The following is a 10,186-nucleotide window of genomic DNA, read 5'->3' on the forward strand; positions in this document are numbered from 1 at the left end:
TAGCTAGAGAAAGGTAGATAGAAAATCGATAAATAAATAGATTAGAACAGCACAAAAAGGAATAAATTGTTAAAATAATTAATTAATAAATAATTTATTAAAAACAGTGTCCAACACTTTAAACGACTCCACATCTTCTGGAAAAAAAAGTTGAAGTTCAGTCAAGACTTATATAACTACACAATAATTTGCAAACGTTTGGCGCCATCTGAAGTGTTAACTATGAATTTATGGACCATTTTCTAATTAATGTGTGTTAACTAACCACACCTACCGTGTTTCTCCGATAATAAGACCTACCCATAAAATAAGACCTAGTGTGATTTTTGGGGATAGTTTTAATATAAGCCCTACCCTTAAAATAAGCCCTAGTTAAGAGTGGCAGGAAGAGGAAAGAAATAAAAAAAATTAATTTATTAATTAGTTTAATAGTTAGTTAATTAGTTTGTTTAAGTATTAATCAGTTAGTTTAATAGTTTAATAATAGTTTATTTTAAATGGTTAGTTTAATAGTTTTACTTTGTAACTTCATTTTTTTAATATATCAAAATAAGACATCCCCCGAAAATAAGCCCTAGTGTCATATTTTGGAGTGAAAATTAATATAAGCCCTGTCTTATTTTCGGAGAAACACGGTAACCCTATAAGTTGTGCATAATAAAAACAGCTTGGAAAATTCTGCTTTCAAAGTATAGTTAGCACTGTAAAATGAAGCATATGATGGGAAAAATTGTTTCTTATAAATTTCCACCCAAAATTACATGAGTTATGGTGCGCATAGCGTTCCTTAATCATGGCTGCTGAATTAAAGGGAAGACTAGTCGATAACAATAACCGACAATCCATTGGTCACTCCTGGCTAATCAAATAGTGATGTTAACTCGAAATGCTTAGTGAAGTTTTGTAGAACGAGACACAAACCATAAACTCTCGGATTTACAGTACGAGTAAGTCTATGACTTGGAAACTTCCGAAGCATGGTGAAGAAATAAAAAAAACATTAAACTGGAACACAGATAGAACGTAATAAGGTACATTTGTTGTTATTTGTTATTGAGCATAAAGTTACCTAATCAAAGGATTGTACGGGCTCTGCCTCCCGAAAGTATCGAAACCCGTTTTATGGCGTTATAAGCCCGCAGACATACTGCTGTGCAACTGTGGACAAGGTACATCCTACAGTTTTTGTAACATTTAAACAGCTTCTTATATAATATACATATATTGTTGCTTGTATACAGAGCAACATTAAAACAACGACAAATGGGTGATCACTATTACTAACTAACAAGGCAGCTAACCGAACAATGTTCACATAAAATTAGATATCACGATCGCCCCCCAGTGGCTCAGCGGTATGTCTGGGGACTTACAACGCTAAAAAACCGGGTTTCGATACCCGTGATGGACAGAGCACAGATAGCCCATTGTGTAGCTTTGTGCTTAATTCAAAACAACAACAATACCAAGATCACTTAGCAGATGAAGGCGAAATTAAAAATAAAATTACAATTTTGTAAAGAACTCATGTTCTTTTATATATAGCCAGCCTCTTTCTTGAAAATTATCAAACTAGATAACTTGTTTAATCTGTTTAATTGTACCTAGTTTAATAAAGTGTTATCGTTTCATTTATGTTATGTCTGATAGTTCATTATTCGAACAAATTTAATGTTTCTTTTGCAATCGGTAACTAGTTGACGTTCAACTCACAAGAAAGACACGGGCCCTTCTGGGGTGGCAAAATTGTCCACATCCGAAATTCGACTTCCCGCTGTGGGTAGAACACAGACAGCCCTTTGTGTACTAAGGGTGATGCCAAGATGGTGACAATTGGTCCAGCTGTTCAGCAGTTATAAGCAGAAAAACAGAAGCTTTTTTACGAAATAATGGTCCAGAGTGTATGTGTTTTCTTACAGCAAAGCCACATCAAGCTACCTGCTGAGTCCACCGAGAGGAATCGAACCAGTGATTTTAGCGTCGTAAATCCGTAGACATACCGTTGTACCAGCGGGGGACTAATGGGTTAGATGGTTGGTGTTACAGAATTATACTTGAGAGCAATGCGGTTTCATGTAGATTTTAAGAAACTATTAGAAGGTTTCATATTTTCAGATAATTGTGCCCCAAACAATCCAAAAAGATTGAAAATCTGTGAATTTATTAAATTGTTAACAGTTAGTATTTCATTGATAAATGATTTGTAATAATGGCGTTTAAAACATGATGAAGATGAGACAACGTTTTTATAAAATAAAAGTTCTGAGACTGAGAATTGAAAAGCTTTATTATAAATATACAACGTTTCGATAAACGTTTGTCATATTCAGGTTGATAAAGATACATAAGTATACACGTGCAGTACAAAACAAAGATGTCGCATGGCATTTGTTAACACAACTAATTAGCTCGTTACCAATACATAAAGACCAACTTCAGCCATTGAAATGTTTTTAATGTCTTTCTATTTTCACGGCCCGGCATGGCCAAGCGCGTAAGGCGTGCGACTCGTAATCCGAGGGTCGCGGGTTCGCGCCCGCGTCGCGCCAAACATGCTCGCCCTCCCAGCCGTGGGGGCGTTATAATGTGATGGTCAATCCCACTATTCGTTGGTAAAAGAGTAGCCCAAGAGTTGGCGGTGGGTGGTGATGACTAGCTGCCTTCCCTCTAGTCTTACACTGCTAAATTAGGGACGGCTAGCACAGATAGCCCTCGAGTAGCTTTGTGCGAAATTCAAAAACAAACAAAAAAAAACATTTCTATTTTCATCAATATTTACTTTAAATAGGCCCAGCATGGCCAGGTGGTAAGTGGGCTCCATTCACACACAATTTGAGGCTCGCGGGTTCAAAACCCCGTCCCACCAAACACTCTCGTCCTTTCAGCTGTAGGTCATTGTTAAGTTACGGTCAATCACACTGTTCGTTATTAAAAGAGTAGCCCAAGAGTTAGCAGTGGGTGATGGTGACTAGCTGCCTTCCCTCTAGTCTTACACTGCTAAAAATTAAGGACGGCTAGCACAGATATCCCTCGTATAGCTTTGCGCGAGATTGAAAACAAACCACACGATTTAAAAGCTCGTATAGAAGTGATTACATTACATGCTTCAATATTATCTCTTTCTACTGTTGAAATTCCATTAAAACACTGTACAAACTTTGAGAACTTTGACTACGGAGGTTCAAAGAGAATAGCTAATAACTTAAATAACACTAAACGCTAAGATGATCCTTTCGAGAGCAAAACTTAAGTTTTATCAAAACATTTAGTCATTTTATGTTATATCGAACTCACTTTAGAAACGTTAAAAAACCATGTTGTTAACGCCTCGAATGAGTTTGAGTTAATAAGTAGAAGTGTTATAACCAACGTGATGCTAAGAACCCTCTAAAGTAGTGGTTCCCAACCATTTTTATGCCTCGCACCCCTTAAAAAAACTAAGATGTTTTCGCACCCCTCACAATAATTATTTATTTAACAATAAAGGTGAAGGTGGCCAAAACAAATGTTATCTCGCACCCCCTGGAAGGCTATCTCGCACCCATGGTTGGGAACCACTGGACTAAAGTCTAAGGGATTTATATTTAACTCATGATTCAGGTGAAATCCTGGAAAATTAAAATCAATTAATAACTAATAACAATCATTGATCAAAGTATAGGTTAAACTGCACCTTCCCTGAACTTAGACTTCGAAATAGTAAGTTTATTTATTTCATCAGCTATATAATGTGAAGAATTGAATAGTGGCTGATGATATTTCTTCTTCACTTCATCTATCTAACGTAGAGGTTTTTCTCACGGTGACTGAAAGCATGTTTACACCAACAGTATGTCTGTTTCTTGATGACGAGAAACCCACTTGAAATAAAAATGTATCTCAGAACAGCTTGTATGGGTATTAACACTTTTATTGATAAGCAGAGAACAACAATGTTTCGACCTTCCTTGGTCATCTTCAGTTTAACAAAGAGAAAGTTTGTCCTAAGACACGTGCCTGGCAACGGTCAGTTGCAAACTCTCTTTAATTAACCTGAAGATGACCTAGGAAGGTCGAAACGTTGTTCTCTGCTTATCAATAAAAGTGTTAATACCCATACCAGCCTTTTTGAGATTCAGCATGTTTGTTCTTAAACATAAATCTACACAACTGTTGTTATCAAAACCTGATTTTTAGTATTGTAAGCCCTCAAACTTCCCATAAACCATGAGAAAGCCTTAAATTAATCTTAAGAATTCGATGTTTTCAAACTCCGTGTAAAAGTTATATACCCTAACGTAACTGTGATATAAACTACACTGGTGACTCGGGGTTTTGATAAACAATAATGTATTTTTAGTTTTTTCACGTGGGTTGGTTTGTTTTGTTTTGAATTTTCAAATGTACAATGAGTTACAGTACTAGCCTTTTCAAGGTGTGTGTGGGGGGAAAGGCTTAAGTGAGTCAGAATACTTAGGGGCAAAGATGGTTGTTCCCTCAATTTGTGTAGATCACCATCTTGTTGCAAAAACTGGTTTAGGTGATTGAGGCAAATGAGGGTGTTTGATAGACCCTTTAGCATCGTCCCTGTTGTGAGGTGCATCAATATTCATAAATATATCTATGTAGTGCACCAACGTGCTTTTCTAATCTTTTCAAAACATCAAAAGTTTAATGATTCCACACCTAGCCTTATTATGAACCTTAACTGGTAACTTGTTTTTACTTTCTGAGCCCTGAACTCCCGCACAGCTATCTACAATGTTGGCATTAACAACAGAGCCGTTAACTCTGTTATCTTCAACTTATTTTTTAGATTGTTGTAATCCAGGAACCTCTTGTAGCTATCGTTAAAAACAACAACAAAAATTTTACGAATGTGTCCTCTACGTGAAAAGACCCGGCATGACCAGGTGGTTAAGGCGCTCGACTCGTAATCCGAGGGTCGCGGGTTCGAATCCCCATCACACCAAACATGCTCGCCTTTTCAGCCGTGGGGATGTTATAATGTGCGGTCAATCCCACTATTCGTTGGTAAAAGATAGTACAAGAGTTGGCGGTGGGTGGTGATGACTAGCTGCCTTCCCTTTAGTCTTACACTACTAAATTATGGACAACTAACGCAAATAGCCCTCTTGTAGCTTTGCGCGAAATTCAAAATAAATCAAACCAAGAACAGTTCATTTTAAGATTACGATGTCAGAACTGTGGTGGGGGGATATTGCTCGAAATTCTAAACAAAGCAAGCCAACCGACGCGAAAAATCTAAAAATACGTTATTGTTTATTAAAACCACGAGTCAGCAGTATAGTTTATATCACAGTTACGTTAGGGTATTTAACTTTTTCATGGAGGTTGATATCATGAGTCTAGACCGGTTTATTCATAGTCTTTAAGAAGCTGTAACCAGTTTGTAAAAGTGCCAAACTCTGATCCTAGCGCTCCCCCCAGCAGTACCTCTGCAGACGTGCAACGCTAGAAACCGGGTTTGGGTTTCGATACCTGTGATGGGCAGAGCAAACTAACCCATTGTGTAACTTTGTGCTTAATTACAAAACATACTAATGGTCGTGTTTATATGCCTACACAGTTTTTATGGCATTGAACTCCTGTTATAACTTGAAAATATTTAACGTTTAAGGGCTTTATAGAAAACATTTAAATAATAATAATCTGGTTACGAATTTATAAGCAACCTCTGTTTTCGGTGATTGATTACGATGGAAGAGGGAACAGACCGATATTATCAAAATTTCTTTCACTCCTTCCGAAGTTCCTCTTATTCTTTCTACTGTTATTTAACGTTTCCATCCCGTTTCTATAACGTTAATAATGATGTTATTATTATGATGCGAACTTTGGCATAATTTTACAAAAGATCAAAAAGTTTTTAGTAAGGGTAACAATAATACGGGTCTCTGGAATGATTAGAAATATATCTCAAAATGTTACCGCCTCATTTCCCTGATATTACATTATGTAACATACCAACCTGAATTTGCCCGGAATGGCTAGGTGGTTAGGGCGCTCGACTCGTAATCTTGGGATCGCGGGTTCGAATCCCGGTAGCACCAAACATGCTCGCCCTTTCAGCCGTGGGGCGTTATAATGTCAATCCCGCTATTTGTTGGTAAAAGAGTAGCCCAAGAGTTGGCGGTGGGTGGTGATGACTATCTGCCTTTACTTTAGTCTTACACTACTAAATTAGGGACGGCTAGCGCAGATAGCCCTCGTGTTGCTGTGCGCGAAATTAAAAAAAACAAAAACAACGTGAATTAACGTTAGGCCTTCATGTGTAATTACTTTTACGCTCAATTTTCAGATTATCGAGGTGTAACTGTTGAAAGAACAAAACAAAACTGGGGGATGAATTTTCCGAACATCTAGGATACAGGATGTAAGAAACGAACCCTCTGTATTTGTATGCTTGCCATAGGAATCCACCCCTGTCCCCAAAATAGATGAGTATTTCGAGACAACTGTATTTAAGAAACGTTTCGGCTCGGCAGAAAAACAAAGGAAGCATTCACCGACACAAAGGAACCTGGGAAATATATTGGTGTCAAACAGGCCGTCTCTGTTAGACCTCTTTACCTGGGCGTGACGTTAACCTTATCTTCGAATCGGTTATAGGCGCCTTTTTTTGTTTCCATTACAAGACTAGAAAAACGCACCTTAGCCCTCGGATACTACTTAACCCTACTCGGATGATCAAAGTTATTTTTATATCGCGTGGATGCATCTGTGTTTGTATATATTATTAAATGTTGTTTCAAATAAAAGAAATTCATAAATTTAATATTTAGTATGTAAAGGGCTATTTAAGATAATGCAAGCATGATATCATGTTCAGGTGACATTAAATATTTAAGGCAAATAACCATGGTTTCATGTTCTGATTACTTTAGTTATTATTCAAGACGATGTAACTATGGTTTCATGTTCTAATAACTCCAGCTATTCAAGACGATGGTACCATGGTTTCACTGATGACTTTGGTTATTCAAGACGACGTTACTATGGTTTCATGTTCTGATTACTTTAGTTATTCAAGACGATGTAACTATAGTTTCATGTCCTGATGACATATACTTGATAAGCCGGTGACAGTTACATCAAGTTTGTGTCTTTCTGGAAATTCAACATAACAAATACATCGAGAAGGTCAAACTGGATAAAAGCAAATTACTATTAATCAAGATCTTATTTTGAGGCTATAATTCAACGCTCAAAGGTAATTTTCACAAGGACAATATCTTTAACATAATCTGAATACGGTAAACTTAATATTCCTATTACAGGCCCACATCAGTATGAAACAGTCGCTTTCGTTTCAACACTGCAGAGCGTGCATGCGCTCGTGTAGTGAAGTGTGAAATAAGCATACTTTGATGAATCACTAGCAGGTCACGTGCAACATGCTCTAGCAAGCATCGCTGCATCACACAGTAAAAGGTATGTAGGGCTAATCGAAGTCGATGCTGAACTTTGGTGGTTGCCATCCGTAGCCTATTATTACAGGATATACAGTCTGTATCGAACGTAGCGAACCAGCTGCCTCATGATATTACTGTCATCAGCTCTGTAGAATTGTTTTTCTCCATCATATACTACGGGTAAATAACCGTAATATTATAACGTATTACGCTACAGAATAAAGTATTAACTATATACCTTTCAACAACAAACAAACATTAAAAGCAAATCAAAGAAACAGTTTATACGAATTAATTTTAAACTCACGCTATTATAAGACCATGTGTAAATTTGGCTTCTTCCATGGACTTGGAGAGATCGATATGCAAGTTATTCGGATAACATCCGCAAGTTTCCGGCCGTCGCAGACTCGTCTTTCTGACATTCGAGATGTGTAACGCGTAAGTGTTGGAATCTCTGAATTTCAAAAAGTCCCTCGAACGTATTTATAAGAGCTTCTTTACAGATGTAACAACGACTCCAACACATAACATATATATTCATAACACATATTCATAAATAATAAGGCTCGTTAACCGAGGGTCGCGGGTTCAAATCCCCGTCGCTCTAAACATGCTCGCTTTTTCAGCCGTGGCAACATTATAATGTGACAGCCAATCCCTCTATTCGTTGGTAAAAGAGTAGCTCAAGAGTTGGTGGTGATGACTAGCTGCCTTCTCTCTAGTCTTACACTACTAAATTAGGGACGGCAAGCGCAAATAGTCCTCGTGTAGCTTTGCGCGAAATTCAAAACAAACACAATCTTCTAGTTTAGTAACTGGATATAATTGTAACGTACAAGATGCATCTTTTTTATCCACTTAACAGTTTGAATATTTATATTTTAACGAAATAGGTGGACACTATTCTAACTCAAGAGAAAACGATTTGCACGCGCACTATTATAAGCCCTAAACTAACCCTATTGATGTTAGTTTACCTACTTTACCTACTTTAGAAGTTTTATTTCGATCGTATCCACTTCTGCATTAAGCTGTAATTGTCGTTTTAGTTCATTTTTCAATCACTTGAATTTGTTTGTTTGTTTGTTTTTGAATTTCGCTCAAAGCTATACGAGGATCATCTGCGCTAGCCGTCCCTAATTTTGCAGTGTAAGACTAGAGGGAAGGCAGCTAGTCATCTCCACCCACCGCCAACTCTTGGGCTACTCTTTTACCAATGAATAGTGGGATTGACCGTTACATTACAACCCCCCCCCACGGCTGAAATGGCGAGCATATTTGGTATGAATGGGACGCATACGATAATGTATGATGATTGTAAATTTGTTTTCAAATCGCACAACAATTAACCGAATTACGACTATCACATCAGCAGCAGAAACCCCATAGTCAGTGTAACCGACTGGTCCGCCACGTGAGCACTGTTCTTCTCCCGTCGTTGCGTTATTATTTTTCAGACCAGATCCGAACAGATCTTCATTACCTAGCTCCAAGCCCAGCTGGTTGGCCGGGACTGGAACTTTGATACTCTTTAGCATGTCATCATCAGTTACCATTACTCCATGTGCAAGGTTCTGGAATGCTCGACTTGCAACTTATGCACCTGCTGTGGATACGATAACAATAGACTTTTTGAAAGCCCTCGTCGATACAAATACATATTGAGACCTCAAAGATGTTGTGGTGGCGCTCAAAATGAAGTTCCTGCTGAAAATGAGAATTTTACGTATTATAATTTACCCCGGACGATTCTCCGATTTATTATGCTATGTATTACCATTTCACATGGCTTGAAATTGCGTGAAATTGTAATTTGGATTTGTAAGTTAATCAAATGTCAATATGTATTAAAATTAGGAATTTTGACAACATGATTGATACACACCGTTTTCTTTCTTAACACAAATATATCTTAATGTAAACAGTAATACAGTTTATAATAGCAGTTATTACAAATAGTTATTACCAATAGTGATTTATATAAAAAAGATGTACAAACAATATTGAATGTTCTATCTGGTCTGAAACTGAATATTTTATCGACGGTTCACTATGAGTGAATTCATTTCGAGATGATATCGGTACAGTTCACTTAACGGGAAGCCAGTTAGCTCTATATTGTTCTTCGCTGATCACACGTGAGTTTTTCAGCATTGAAACCATGCAATGTCTTCGTAGAAATACTAACATCCGAAGTTAACCCGCTGAAGTTAAAAGGTTTGTAATGTCTGAAATCTATAAACGTTCCTGGTGAAATATCTGTAGTTTTCTGATTAATAAGCGTTTATCACAGTTATAGTTTTAGAAGCTTATAGTATACCAACTATAGTAAACCAACAACAGTATACGGTCTCTTTTATAATCATTAGTCGAGGTTCTCGAAATTTCAGTTGGTAATAACATTGACAATCACTCGTATTTTACATACACATATATATTGTACATTGTTGATTCTTACCCTCGAGAATCTTCTACAAATTTAGTGAATAGGTGGGAATTTCGCAATACGCATTTAACAATATAAGTTGCATGCATTTCTAACTATGTAACTAATCAAAACAAACATCGATACTGAAGTAAATATACAGGGTGTTCGGAAAGTCACTGTACACTTATATATTTATTAACAGACAAAACTGCACAGTGACTTTCCGAACACCCTGTACAAGAGTAATTCCGTCACAACAATAAAGACAGTAATGGTAGTAACTTTCCACCAGATCTGAGGACGAAGAACAAAGTTTCCAACTTGTAAGGACGATAAAATA

This window comes from Tachypleus tridentatus, chromosome 10 (assembly GCF_004210375.1).
Source record: "Tachypleus tridentatus isolate NWPU-2018 chromosome 10, ASM421037v1, whole genome shotgun sequence".
Lineage (NCBI taxonomy): Eukaryota > Metazoa > Arthropoda > Merostomata > Xiphosura > Limulidae > Tachypleus > Tachypleus tridentatus.